This window comes from Labrus bergylta, chromosome 7 (assembly GCF_963930695.1).
Source record: "Labrus bergylta chromosome 7, fLabBer1.1, whole genome shotgun sequence".
In the NCBI taxonomy this organism is placed as follows: Eukaryota; Metazoa; Chordata; class Actinopteri; order Labriformes; family Labridae; genus Labrus; species Labrus bergylta.
In genome coordinates this window covers 18,908,505-18,922,665 of record NC_089201.1, presented here as the reverse complement: position 1 = coordinate 18,922,665, position 14,161 = coordinate 18,908,505, and the positions used below count along the sequence as shown (strand labels likewise).

The window sequence follows — 14,161 nt, the reverse complement described above, 5'->3', positions numbered from 1 at the left end:
GTGTTTCAGTTTTACCTATGCATCTTTCAGTGAGTGTGTGTGTGTGTGTGTGTGTGTGTGTGTGTGTGTGTGTGTGTTGAGTAAGGGGTGTCCACGTTTTTTGGCCACACCCCACACTAGTGTCATGTGCCTAGATGACACACCAAATCCTGTAGGAAAAAAAAACAAAAAACACACAAATCAAAACGTTACTCAACTGCCAGATCTTCACATGGAAATAATTAATAATATAATTTCACAGGAGGGTCCTCCCATCATCCCACCCACCTATATCACTGCCATATAGATCCCACCCTACTACGGCCCCTCGTTGACGCGCAATGCGAGTGCACGCGCGGTACGAGTGGCAGAACGAGGAGAAAAAGGAGAGCGAGCACAGCAGAGCAGATAGGAGCTGTGGGAGGAAGGAGATGTGACAGGAGGACTTTAAAACAGAAGCTCTCAGGACTACGACAGAGCACAGAAAGGAAAGTGGATCATATTTTGCTGCACATTTGGAGATTGTAGCGGCGGGATACGTGGTGCGGACTGTTACGCACGACAGCGTTTCCCTGCGGTAAAACCAAGCCGGAGTTTTGTGGACAGGAGCTGCACGGCGTTGCCTGCTCTTCCTCTTCAGAAAAGGAGGGTTTATAGCGGGGAGGTTTACGGAGCAGCACACTGAAGGCACAGAGAAGGAGGTAAGCCCCATTTTTCACACGTTAGGTCCACATCGTAGTTTAGCTGTCAGTGAACACACAGACAGAGCTCGGAGTGAATGTCAAACCTCCGTGTTGCGGGTTGCTCTCTGTCTGTCAAATTAACATCAGCTGCAGTCTCCTGCTCTCCATTCAAATTCAACATCAGACCACGCAACATGGTATATTGTGACAGAACTAGATCGACATGGTCTAAAATACCCTCCAGCATCCCTGAACGCACACAGGGCTCCAGGCTTGAAGGCTCCCAGGCCCCCCCTTCACTCCCCTCCCCTCCCCTCCCCTCTCCTTCCTCACCTCTCTCCCCTCCATCGCCTCCACCACCACCGACACTGCTGCTGCCGCCTCCCCTGATAAATGTCACGCAGTTTTCTTACATAATGCGAAAATGTGCAGTTACAGATGATGCCTATGTGTGCTGGACGCCACATCTGGGCTGTAGCGTGCGCGAGTGTGTGTGCGCGTGTGGGACAGTGTAGCAGAAAGCAGTAATAAACGTGACGCACTAAATGGATGAGACGCATCCACAGCGGCGATGGTTGGGTTTACTGTCGCAGAGGAAGGTTGGAGCTCTATATGGTGGTGTAAAAGCTGCCTGGTTTTAGCTTTTGAGTCATAAATCGACACTGCTGTACGTTGTTTTAGGGTTGTGACGGTAGGCTGTGACATTTTTCGTCATGACTGAGGCGTTGAGGCTGCTTACATCACTCTGATGCTGCCTGATGGGGCAGACTGGGGCTCTTTTTTTACACAGCTGGTCACAGGATGTTCTGCTGCTGTCTGGCTTTACAGTGGTGCTTTTCGCAGTGGACGATTGTGAGTGTAGCTCTATGAAGGGTGTGCATGTTACTGTGGGATCTCCTGTTGATCACAACAAGCAGCCACAGACAAAACAAACCACACAATGAATAAATGAGTTTGTGGATGAAAAAGTGGATTATTCACCAGCCCAGGGTGATTAATTGCGCTTTACATTATCAACTTTTTAGATGCAAGTCTTTGCATTTAAACATGGTACCAAACCACTGAAGTGAAATGGTTTCAAATGCAAACTCAGCCAAGAAAACAGCTACAGATGACTTAGCACTTGACATATTGGGATTTTTCTATTTGTCTGACAAGAAAGCAATCCATGTTTTATTTTGTGCTTTTTATGTTATGGATCATAGGATCTCAATTATGAAAACACATACAGTTTCACAGATGAATGAAAATGACAGTAATGGTCAGTTGTCTCCAGAGTCGAGAAATAGTCTGCAATTGAAGAAATTGGTAATCACAGTTAAACCATGTTAACTTGAATTATGCAGTGTATCTAATCTGCATATTTTCTTTCATTCCTTATTGTGAATCTGACATCATCACCCAGTTTAAAATTCTCAAACCAGCAACAAGCAATGTAGGGTTGTTAACCAGGCTTCTGTTGGAGCTGAAAAATGAGGTTGATTCAAGCTTGTTAACAAGTTAAAACAGGCCTGCTTCACCTCAGACAGACCAGACCAGACCAGCAGTGCCCCCAAGGTCTGTGTCCACGAGTCCAACAGCTTCAAGAGGTGACCGACCCTCCTCCACCTCCTTCTTTTCTGGCTCTGAAGTGTCTAGCAACAGCACTGAGGAGCCATGGCTGCATCTTGTGACCCGTCCAGCCTGTGGCACTTTTCATAAAAAGCTACAAGGAAAGGAGATAAAGTAATTACAGGTGCATTATTTTTAAAGACAGAACAATGAGTTGTGCTCACCTCCTGTGGATCAGCAGTCGACCTGTCGCCCCACCCCACCCCCCCACCCCTCACTGCTGCTGAAGTCAAGAGAAATCCCTCATTGCATTGTCAACTTTGCTGACATTAACATTTCATTCAGCTTATTACGTAAGTGGCAAAGCTCTTGAGAGCAGGCCTGAAAACATTGCTTTGACAGCTCCAGCTGCCCAGCGAATGCACTTGTGGTGAACGCAGCGGAGCAGATAGAGAGCTTCTCAGAAAGACTTTGTTTTTAGACCTTTGACAGATGAAGACATCAAGGCAGAAGGAAAATGTAGAATCTAAGCCCATTCTAGAGCAGTTTTTCTAGACACTTATGACAAAACTATTAGCATCACTGACTCCCCTGTGGTAAATAAACTTCAACTTTATCCAGAAAGAAAATAACTATCATCTGTCTTCCAGGGGGACAGAAATGAGAGACTTCTCTTAAATGCTTACAATGGTGTAAAAATAGTTCATTGATGTATTTTAATTTCAGTCTTGATTAGTTGATACTTATTCAAAGCCAGAACTTGTATCCATTGCTGTGATTTCACTGAAGAAGATCTGCTTTGGTACCTTGTTGTGACAGATATCAAGGTTTAAGACATTATTCTCTTTGTTGCTATCATGCTGGAGTTTCATTTTCAAAAACTGGATCAAGACAAAAAGGATGGTGGGAAAGGACTATAATCTAATCTACTAGTCAGCTCCCATGGGTACTAGCTAGTTTTCCAAGCTATAGGCTACAGACTGCTAAAATAGATTTTCTATAGGTAGGCTACCAGTGATAAAGAGGTGTTTTCCTCTATGAAATTATCTGGCTGTAGCCAGTTTTCAAAGGCGTACAGGCTAATTTATTCTATGAAAGATGTGTTTTTTTCCCTATTAGTTAACATCCCTGTCTACACTAACAAGCTGTAATAGCTTGAATGAGTGCTATGAGGGAGCCTTCTTCTAAGCTTGTTGTTATAGCTAGATTTCCAAATGGTATCTAGCCAATCCTAGAAAACAGTTTTGTTCCTAGTGAGCGTCTCTTGAAGGATAGGAAGCTTTTTATTTTATCTCGCTTGTTTACAAAGCTGTACTAAAAAGGATATTCTAGAAAAATGTCTTTTCTACTATTAGCATCCCTAGATGTAGGCTACTTGCTGGCATGAGAGCTAGAAAAGACGTGTTTTGTACTAGCTAGATTACTTGGCTGTATTAGCAGAACACTGAAAAAAAGGCATTTTCTACACGTAAGCTCTACTGTAGGCCATTCTGCGAGGGAATTCTCATCAAAAGGAAATGAATATGCAGCTGTTTCAACTACTTTTCTTTGATTGTATAAATTCTCGTCTCTCACAGTGACAAAGGTTGCAAAGTGATGCTACACAAATAAAAAGACAGCTTACTTCTTCATGCTAATCTATTGTGAAATCTTGTTTGCCGTTTGCTTGTCAGGTGCTCTCTACCTGGTTGTTTAGTGCATTCCAGATTTTGACCGACATCCTTTATGCTTAACACAATGAGTTTGTTTGAACTTAGTCAGACTTGTTAGCTGTAATAGCAGCCTCAGTTGCAGTAGCCTGTCTCCTTGAAATTATGTTTATATGACACTAAATTGTTTTCCCAATTATGTTGCGGTGACAAATATAATTGCTGGCTACATTAATGTGACACACTGGAGCCAATACACTGGTTTGGATGGTGGGTGTACAAACAATAGAGTCCTGGGTCACTTCATGCAAACGGCTGTATGTGGTCAGGTTTAGGCATCAAAAGTGCTTTGGTTTAGGTTAGGAAAAAAAAATCATGGTTGCAGTTAAATGTTCATGATTGTGTTTTTGTCTCAAGACACTGGGGATTTCTTGTGTCCAAGATCACAATTTTTTGTCCACAACAATGAAACATAGACTTGAAGTTAAAGTTAAGTGAATTGTGTCTTGCCACATAAGAACATTTTCCAACATGTCACTAGAAACAGAACCTATACATAACAACAATTCCCTCCAAACTTATCTGCGTTAGATGTATATCATAGAATTTATAATTAACGTAGAAAACAAATATTTATGAGTTTAAATTAGACGACTTATGAGGATTATTGATTTGTCCCTAACAGAGAAAATTAAGGTCAATCATGACATCAAACTGCACGTAAAATATTGCATTGTTTAACTCAGCTGACCTCTTTATTTTTCTACTGTAAGAACAACTGTCATATATAGCCTTATAACTATATCCAATCATTTTCCCTACAGATGTACCATAATCTACGAGCTCTGCTGATGATGTCTGCATTAGATCATAGAGTTAAGCTCATCAGCAGATTTAAATCTACTGTAAATTCCCAACAACATTTCAGGCTACAAGCCCACTGACCTGCATTTGTTTTGTTGTTCTTCCTGAATTGATGAAGAATAACAGTTTTGTTTTGTTAGGCTGGTGTCACTGGATCCCAGCATCCCCACTTGAGCAGTCAGAGCGCTGCAACGCTCAAGGCTTGATGTAAAACAATACCAGTATGAGGTCAATGTTTCACATACCCATGTCAGTCTAAAAGCATCTCTAACCAGGTGTATTTATAGAGACTTCCACAATGGTGGTGAGCTGGTGGTGTGCGTGTGTGCGTGTGTGCGTGTGTGTGTGTGTGTTAGGCATCTTAAATAGCACGTGTCTTTGTCCTGACACAGCCAAGAGAACTGGAGAGAAGATACTACAGTGAAGGTGTCCGGTTTCAATTGTTGTAACTTGCCTTTGTCAGAAAAATGTACAGTTTGATGATATCCATGCAGATATTTTTTTTTGTAAATCCATTCTGTTTTTTTTTTTTAAATGCACTGATCCATATATCTGTCTGATCCTGACTCTCATAGCTGGATCACATACTGTGACAATGGGGGCGATCATGGGTGGGTCTGTGTGGTTCAATTCTATCATGATTAATAATGCCTAATCCCAACCTCTCCTCACAGCATGGCTGACTTCAAGGCCGGTTCTCGCTAAATGGGTGAGGGATCACGGCCCTGTTCAATATCGCCCTCTCTCCGTTAGAGCTGCACAATAAATTGAAGTTTCATCCCTGTGTTGCAAAAATGACCATTTGACCCAGACAAATTTGCAATTTCAACAAGCAATGCTTTCTCACTCAGTATGCATTTATTTCACCCTGGGTATAACGGCCATTCTTTCACACCACTTTGATGCAGTCAGATGGAGCTTAAGTTATCCTCAGATTACTTGATGTTATAATTAAGTGGTAAAACCTGCTATTTCGATTATTTTAGATTCAGGAGGGACATGTTGCAAACACAGGTGTGGAGATAGAAGTAGAATCAGTGCGTTACAGCTTAAACACGCTTCTCAACATGTTGTTTATTTATCATACTTCATATTTTTATCATAATATTGAACAATGTAATCGCACATTGCATCGTTTTCTAACATCATGCAGGTGTACTCTCTGTGAGTCCACATATCTGCAGACATATATTCATAGTTCATGTGCTAATGGAGCTAAAATGTTAGCTTGTCCTGTCCTGCTTCTTGCAGCACCTAAAGAGTGTAACTTTTTGTATTTTGAAAGTAAGGAATGTAATTTTTAGGCCAAGTACGATGTAGCATCAGACATAAAAGAATAGTCCCTACGCCTGAAGCATAGAGACTATCATTAAATACGGGTTTGGCCATCATTTTCTGGATTTGGCTGATACCCAACAACAGATCTAAGTCTGAGGACAGAAACAGTCAGATCAGTGCATCCCATTTTATTTTTTTGTCAAGGAAGTTTTTTAGTTATATAAACCATTGGCAGGATAAAAGAGGCTGTTTGATTTTGAATCAGGAGAAATTAACCCTTTGTTACAATCCATGTTGACATATTAGACACCAGCATGTTAGCTGCATGATAGGAGTATCACAATTGACTTTCCAAGTCATTGTCGTCCTCCCTGTAACTTCTTTAACAATAGTTACTGATTTCTCAGAATGCTTTTCAACGTCTCCCTCTGGCTGAGCATGGCCTGGCTGCGTTGAGCTGTGGGAGTTTTTAAGTGTCGTTTTGGTGAAGTGTTGTGAAGTGAGAGAAGAAAAAAAGCCTCATATGCCTGAAATAGAAACAGCCCGTCATGGGGCTGCAATGCATTTTAGACAATCGAGGCCACGATTGTTTTTGTAATTAGCAGGTCTTCCTGTTTTTTTTTTTGTATGTGTGTGTTTTGGTCATACGTCAGTGCAAAATGATACGTTTTATTTGCTTTATTTATTTTTTGTTGGACATCAAAATGTGACACTCACTGAAAATAATTAAGATCTCAAAATCCTCTTATGACCGAGATACATCTGGCAATAGTTTTATGAATGAAAAATAACATCAACAATTACTAATTGTGACTTTTATAGCCTTGTGTATCCTGATCTTCTGTGCCGTTAAGCTCCATTATTATGAAAAAAATATATTGAAACCCACTCGAGACAAACAGTTATACGCTGCTTCATTACAATAAACACAGGATTTGCAGTTTATTTTGACTTAATGAGAAATTCATCATCCCACTGCAGGAAACAATCTCCACACAACCAAGTGTGTATACATCCGCAGCTGAAAATAGTCCCCAACACATACACTAATTTACTCCAATTTGCTAAAGACTGAAGAACCACATTAGCTATAAATAACTCAGCCTTCTTAAAAAACAAACATATACTGTATGTTCCTGGCTTGATTTTAAAGAATACATTCCTTATAAGGACACTGGGACAAAAGCTAAGGGCTACAGAAATTGTAAGTCAGAAAGTACTGAGCAGCCGTTTTGGGATTTTTTTTTTTTACCTCAATGAATAAAACATAAAACAGCATGATCCTTTAACTCCGCAGTAGCTGCAGAGGAAGTAGCTTGGCATGTCGTGTTACTTTGCGTTATATATGTTTTGATAAGTTCACTTTATGAATATGAAATTTAAACCCCACAAACAACATCACTGCCCCAGATATGCAAAATATAACCATCCTTTTTCTGTGTCTTTTATGGATGTTGCTTGTGTGTTTTGGCAACAGTTTTCAGCTTCATTTTGATTTGATATGCCTTCAACTGCTCACAAGACACAGACCTACATGCACACATGCATGCATTATAAAAAAAAAATCATAATTTTAACATCTGAAACGGGTCCTGCATACTTCCTGAATCTCACACGTTCAGTTACATCAATCAGTGGAAGTGTGACTGCTGACAGCCGACACCACTCGTGACCTGCTAACCTCTGCGACACTCCTCTGTGACATGATGGCTGAAAGTGATTTGCAGTGTTAATGCTCTGATAGACAGCCTGAATTAGACGAGGATAATCTCATGCAGAAACGTTTGTTTGCTCTTTTTAAAGAACTCAACCGTTTGCAGGTTAATTCACAAACACATTCCTCTTATTTGGTTCAACATATTTGTAAAGGAAAAAGAAAAATGTGCAGAACAAGAAAAGGCAGCTAGAAAGCCTACCTCTCTCTTTTGCAGCTGTCCCACAATATTAATATCAATTGCACTTTTTTTTTATCACCTCCTTCAAAGACGCTGCTGTAGAATAATATGTGTCAGATTGTTTGCATGATAGCAGAGGTCCTTTTGATTCCTACATGGCTCGGTTCTTAGCGGGGATCTGCTGTTTGTTATTCTTCCAGCTGTTCAAAGCCGGGCGGCCCTGTGAATTTCTAGCATCTATTATCGGGTCTCACATCTTTTTGTATTATTCATTGAACCTTGCACTAAAAAGCTGCTGCAGCTTACGGCATAAACACCCTGTGAAGAAATTATTTCTCATTATGCAAAAAATGCACATTGCTTTGTTTTGTTGTGGAAGTTTTCTGTGACATGGAAGAGTTGCAGTACTTGATGGTGTGTCCTGCTGCAGGCAGCAGCTGGTGCGGGCACAGATCAGTCCCCTGGCATGGCCCGAGGCAAAGAGCAGCCAGCAGCACCGCCCGCAACGCTCCTCTCCGTCCTGCTTGGCTGATCACAGACAGAGTGACTGGAAGAGAGAGTATGACAGGAATGATTAGGAGAGGGAGTGCAGGCATTAATACATGTTGAGGGATTCCCTTTAAATCAAACAGCCAACAGGCTCACTGCAGATTAGAGCTGTGCTTCTAGCTTTTTCTAAGCCACTACTCACTACTCACATTTCAGTGTATCTGTGAAATGTTGAGGAAATGTGGCTCTGGATTTTATAGTTGTGTACAACATTTCTCAGACATTCTGTGGTACTCAAAGAAGTACAGCAGTTACTAAGATGTTGTGCAGATGAGTGTTGCCCTGGACTCAAGCAGCATCTTGAACATCCAGTTAGTGTTCTCTGTTCACCACTTTGGGTTTCTGCAGTGGGCCGTTTGGTGTAGTAATACATATACTTGTTGTCTTTATATTGTGTAAGACTTTAAAAATAAGACCTGCATTAACTGATTTTTGATTTGACTACATGCAGGGGCGCGTCCAGAGTTTTTCACCGGGGTGGCCCAGCTGACTCATCTGGGGATGGCATGAAGTGTGTAAACACACAAATGTACAAATAACATTTGTTTACAATTACTGGCTCCACTAATCATTCCTACTGTAACTAAAAACATCAAGGTTTCACACAGATTTAAAAATTCAACACAACACAAAAGAAATTAACAGATAATGTTGTTTTCTTACATAAAGAAACTCTTGCGTTTTTATTTCTTTAAGGACTAAATAAGAAGTAATAAGTCAACAGGATGAAGGTCCAGTAGTAAGAAGCTGAAAGGGGTATATCGCCACCTACCTTTGCAGAGTCAGACTTCTGTCAAAGAACCAATTTAGTTCTTAGTGCTTGTAAACTGGGAGAAGGACAGTAGTCCAGTGAAATGGCTGTAAAGCTGTAACTGAGTTTGACTTGAGGTGCAGTCAGTCAATCAGCCGAAATAAATTAACTCTTAACAGTTGAGCTAGATTATCCAAGATGATCATAAATACCGTAATCTGAAGGTTACTTCATGGAGAATGCAGCTGAACAAATCAGTCCGTTGAGGATATATTTGTAAGACATTGGGTCATAAATGTAACATAAAACTACTTCTGTTCCAAGTTACTCAACATCACACAGTGTTTTGTTTAATATCATTTGACATTTTAATTGTAATGTTGCCATGTTTCCAGGTTTAAGCAATTACCTTGTCGAGCCCTTTTTTTGTTGTCATACCTTTTTAGGAATGATAACAAAAAGGACATAAAGAAGATGAAAGCTCTAAGAAACTGGATCTCCCTTTGAGTCTTTCTGTTTTTATCTCCCTCTCCTTGTCGACTTCTGGGTGGTTTAGTGTTCAGAGAGCCCATCCACATGATCCACATGACCCCTGTCCGGGCTTTAAGCTGACAGTCATCTGCCTGCTGAAGTGTCTTTGATCACTTCCTTGAATCCCAAAAAAAGGCTGCAAGGTGACCCTGCGCTTAGAAGTCTAAAGACAGAGGCCATTAAATGGAATTACTCTAGAGGTACGATTAAAAACACCCCCTAATATAATGGTAGGGGAAACACTGCAATCACTTTGATTGCCAACTCTTTTTGGAAAGATTTGTATTCTGTTTTAAGCATTAGAGGACTGAAGCTTTGGAGACATTGTGGTAATGTCTGAGGAACCAAATAGCTCTAAAGCTCAAATACCAAGTTATCAAAGTTATACAGTTATTCTGTCCAACGCTCATTCATTTGCAGATTCTGTCTGGGTTGGGAGTTGACAGTAGTTGTTTGTTTATCAGACTAAAGGAGCTAAAACGGCATGTGTAGTACACTGACCTCTCGTACGCTAGCAGCTCCCTCTCAAGAGCGAGCATCATGTGAGAGCAGTAAAAAATGACTTCGGCCCCCCCGGCCCATCGTCAACTCTGCGGGGTAAAGCCAACAATCCTGACTCCCATGTCTCATACGTCAATGGTGAAAAACTAAACTCATAAATTAAGCACATATCTGATGCATGCTAATAAGCGCTAAAAACTAAAAAGGATAACGGTGGATTTTCACTCTTACTAAACCTTCATGGCCTCCTTGTACAATCAGCTGCATATAGTGTATATTTAATGCAAAATCCACAAAAGCTACCAACAACATGAACACAGCAAAGTGGTTATCAGCCACACCGAGCAGACAGCTAGCAGCTCTTTATGGTCACTTAAATCAACCACACCTCTAATCAGGCATCATTTAAATCCACTAATGTAGAAATAAGTATTAGTATTACAAATCTATAAACATGTTTAATTCTGCTGTAAATTTTGAAATGTAAAAAAAAAATGTAAAAAGCTAATGGGATCGACTCGCTTTTGGAATCAGCCTCAAGTGGTCATTTGAGGAACTGCAGGTTTTGACACTCCAGTTTTGACTTGTATTCTTGGAGTTTGCTGCTTGGCCTTGACCTTCCACTTACAGTGCTTCAGTGAATGCAGGTGGTCAATATTAGCTCTCAGTCTGTTTTTTTTTTTTTTTTAGCTCTGTGCTGCTGCTGCTGCTGACACATGCATTGCCGGTCTCTCCGTGTAACCAGCAGATTGATGGGGCTGCCGCTCAGATTGACAGATCTAGGCTCAGTCAGCCACTCTCCTCTAAAGCCAGCCAGACTCCGCTGGTGAAAAAAACGCCTGAGAGGGTAAATCAGCAGTAAAAAAAACTAATGCCCTCTGCAATTAGCAACGTGTCATTTTGGGTTTCAGAGGCAGGCGATAATGTCACATCTCAGTCTCAGTCTGTGGTGCAGATCTTAAACGTTTCTGACGGCGTGCTGCAGATTCAGGAGGCTGCGTTTCCCAGTGCTTGTGTCATATCCCTCTTAAAGCTGAATTACAGTCTTTAATAAGTGCTTGTTTCATATTTGTGCCGTCTGAGCTGTCAGTTAGTTTGTGCAAGCAGCGTCTGGTTTCAGTCACAGCGGACCGGCTGTGGGTTTGGAGCCAAAATGACGCCCTGCTGGAGAGCGCTGGCAGCCGACACACACGCCAGAGGAATTTAAATACATGCACATTTACGACAGGCTAGCAGGACGAGCGTGTGACCCACTGTCTGTCGCTGATTTGTTGCAATATGCTGTTGGCAGTGTGTGTTTTGCGTGTGCGTGTGTGTGTGTGACAGAGTCAGAGACAGTGTTGGCCAAAGCAGAACAAAGCCGTCTGAGACCAGAGGACTTGGGTGTGGCTTTCAGTTTGATGAAGCACCAAATGAAGTCTGATCTCTTCGCTGTCCTTTTGTTCCAAAGTCGTCTACTACACTACATTGTTCATTTTGTAGGTGCAGCTGTGGATCAAACATCAATTCTTTTTTCCCCCCAAGATTTATTTTTGGGCTTTTTATGCCGTTATTGTACGGAAAGGACAGTGGATAGAGTCTGAAATCAGGGAGAGGGCGAGAAGGGGATGACATGCAGGAATGGAGCCACAGGTCGGATTCCTCGTGCTTGGAGGACTACATGGGCCGCGTGCACTAACCCCTTGTTGTTGTTTTCAAGCCTTTTAAGCTTAGTCATGTCTCAGTGAAATAATTTTTTTATGTGGAAAAATGCCAAACATTATGTTGCAGCTCAGTAGTTTTAAAGATTTGTTGCTTTTCTCTGTTGAACATGTGTCACAGAAAACTGACAACAAAAACATCTGCTCCAGAAAATGTGACATTTATATGGATGATCCTTAAACTTTGATTTCCTATCTACTTTTTGTCTAGTTTGAAACCTTCTGTTAATTAATTGGTCGTAAATGTTGAAGTTGAATTTCCCTTTGTTCCCTTTCTTTTGGCCTCTGTCTGTGTTCTTCCATCTCTAAGAGCTTCGTCATTCTATCAAGGTTGTCTGAAAGTTGCTCCGTCCTGCAGTCTGTCCTACTTTGGTGCAGAAGTCTAAACTGGGACGCTACAATACAGATTTAGCAGGTGGAAGGAGGCGGATCACTGGCTCAAAGTCACACGACGAGTAGACGAGTAGCTTTGTATTTACTCTCTGATGTACGTCGCTTTGGATAAAAGCGTCTGCTAAGTGAATTGACACTGCAGGTCCGGATATCAGAGATGTCTATTGTTGTCTCGTCTCGTTGTCGGTTTTGTGTCTGTCCTGTGAAGAAGACGATGTGTGAGATGTTATTTGGATGACTGGAAGCAAGATACTGAACTTTGTTTCAATTTCTCCAGATGAAAGAGTGGACTCTAATTTGACTAAAGTTTATAAAACCTCTCTATCATAGGATCTCATACGATGTGGTCGGCCTCATTGGATGTGGTTGTGTAGGAAGTGACATCAGAGGAATCATGAAAATGAGAGTCGGCTGCTGATCATGTAAGTCGTATGTCACATCAAACAGTTGTCATCTTCCTTTAGTCTTTAGCATCGTCATTAGAGGATGATGTCTGGATTGTCGGGCTGTGTTAAAATCATTTTGGGCTTTTCCTCTTCATTGTGTAATTTATTATTTCATCCTATTAAAGCCTCTCAAATATGAGAGTTTGTTGACTTCTTTTTTTTGTTGAATATTTAAAATTGAATATCAACTGGTCGAATAAAAGTTGCATATTTTCCCCCTATGATTTTATATTGACTGAATAAATAGTAACCTGATTTATAATAAGCTACAGATTGATTTGTACTGAAGATGAAGGAGTACTGAGGCACTCTCAGTATCATTATTTGTACCTATTAGGATCCTCATTAGAGGATTTCTTTTCAGAAAAACGCTGTTGACGTCACCGGCGCTCTTTTCCTAACGTCTGATATTCCCTCTAGTTTTCCCGCCTACAGATTTGTATCTTGTACCTACATCCTCTTTGCTCCGTGTCTGATCTAAAATAAAGCAGTAATAAGCAACGGAGCCGTGTTGGCCATACAACGGCGGACGTGCAGCGTTTTTCTTCTCGGCGCACAAACGCTTTATGTTATTTGTTCCCGAGCGCTCAGCCGGAGCTTTTCTGCCCGGGACAAAATGCTAAGTGGACACATTTCCTTAAATACTCAATAAATGACTGACACCACCCATGTGTTATGATCCTTTTATGATTTATTTCTGTTTTTACAAACTAGATGATTATGAAGAAAGGAGCTGATATATGACAAGTTGTAAGGTGATTCAAATGAATATAATCTTTAACCATTTTAAAGATAATAAACAATTAACAAGTGAATTTCTCTAAACTGTGCATGTTTGTGTTCAGGGGCTATTGGTTGAGAAAAATGGGCAATTTAAGATGTTTTAGAGACATTTTGAAGACCGAAGTAAAATTAAAAAGTGGATTAGAGTTAAATATTATCCTCAGTGTGCCCTCAAGCAGCTTAACATCCCTCAGAATTAGTCTTAAAAAACTCTATTCAGATCCTCATTACACATTTTCGGTCTTGTTTGGGTCCATAAACAATCAGCTAAACAATTAAAAAAACAAAACATACAGCAGCTGTTTGGTAACATCGTCTTTCTTCTGTCTCCTGATCCTGCTCTTCATCATCATTATACAAACACTCAGTCAGCCCTCACAAACAGGATTTCTTGTGGGAATCAAAGCTTGTCTCTTCGTCCTCCTTCCTCTACTTCAGATCATTCATTAATTCACACTCTTTACTGGCTTCAAAACCTCTTCAGCCTCCCCTGACAGGAGGCGGTTGCTAGGAGCCAGTCTCTCTCTCTCTCTCTCTCTCTCTCTCTCTCTCTCTCTCTCTCTCTCTCTCTCTCTCTGTCGCTCTCCAATAAGAGCCAGACGATAACA

At 41.0% G+C, this 14,161-nt stretch overlaps 1 protein-coding gene across 8 annotated transcripts in view; it reads left to right on the top strand.

Annotated features, from left to right (window-relative positions):
• Positions 1–351: 351 nt before the first annotated feature.
• Positions 352–14,161, top strand: part of LOC110005162 (unconventional myosin-IXAa) — a 147,382-nt gene continuing 133,572 nt past the window's right edge. For all 8 annotated transcript variants that reach the window (XM_065956964.1, XM_065956967.1, XM_065956961.1 and 5 more), the window contains exon 1: positions 352–680. The gene's annotated coding sequence lies outside the window, so the exon portion shown is untranslated. The remainder of the gene's footprint in view (positions 681–14,161) is intronic.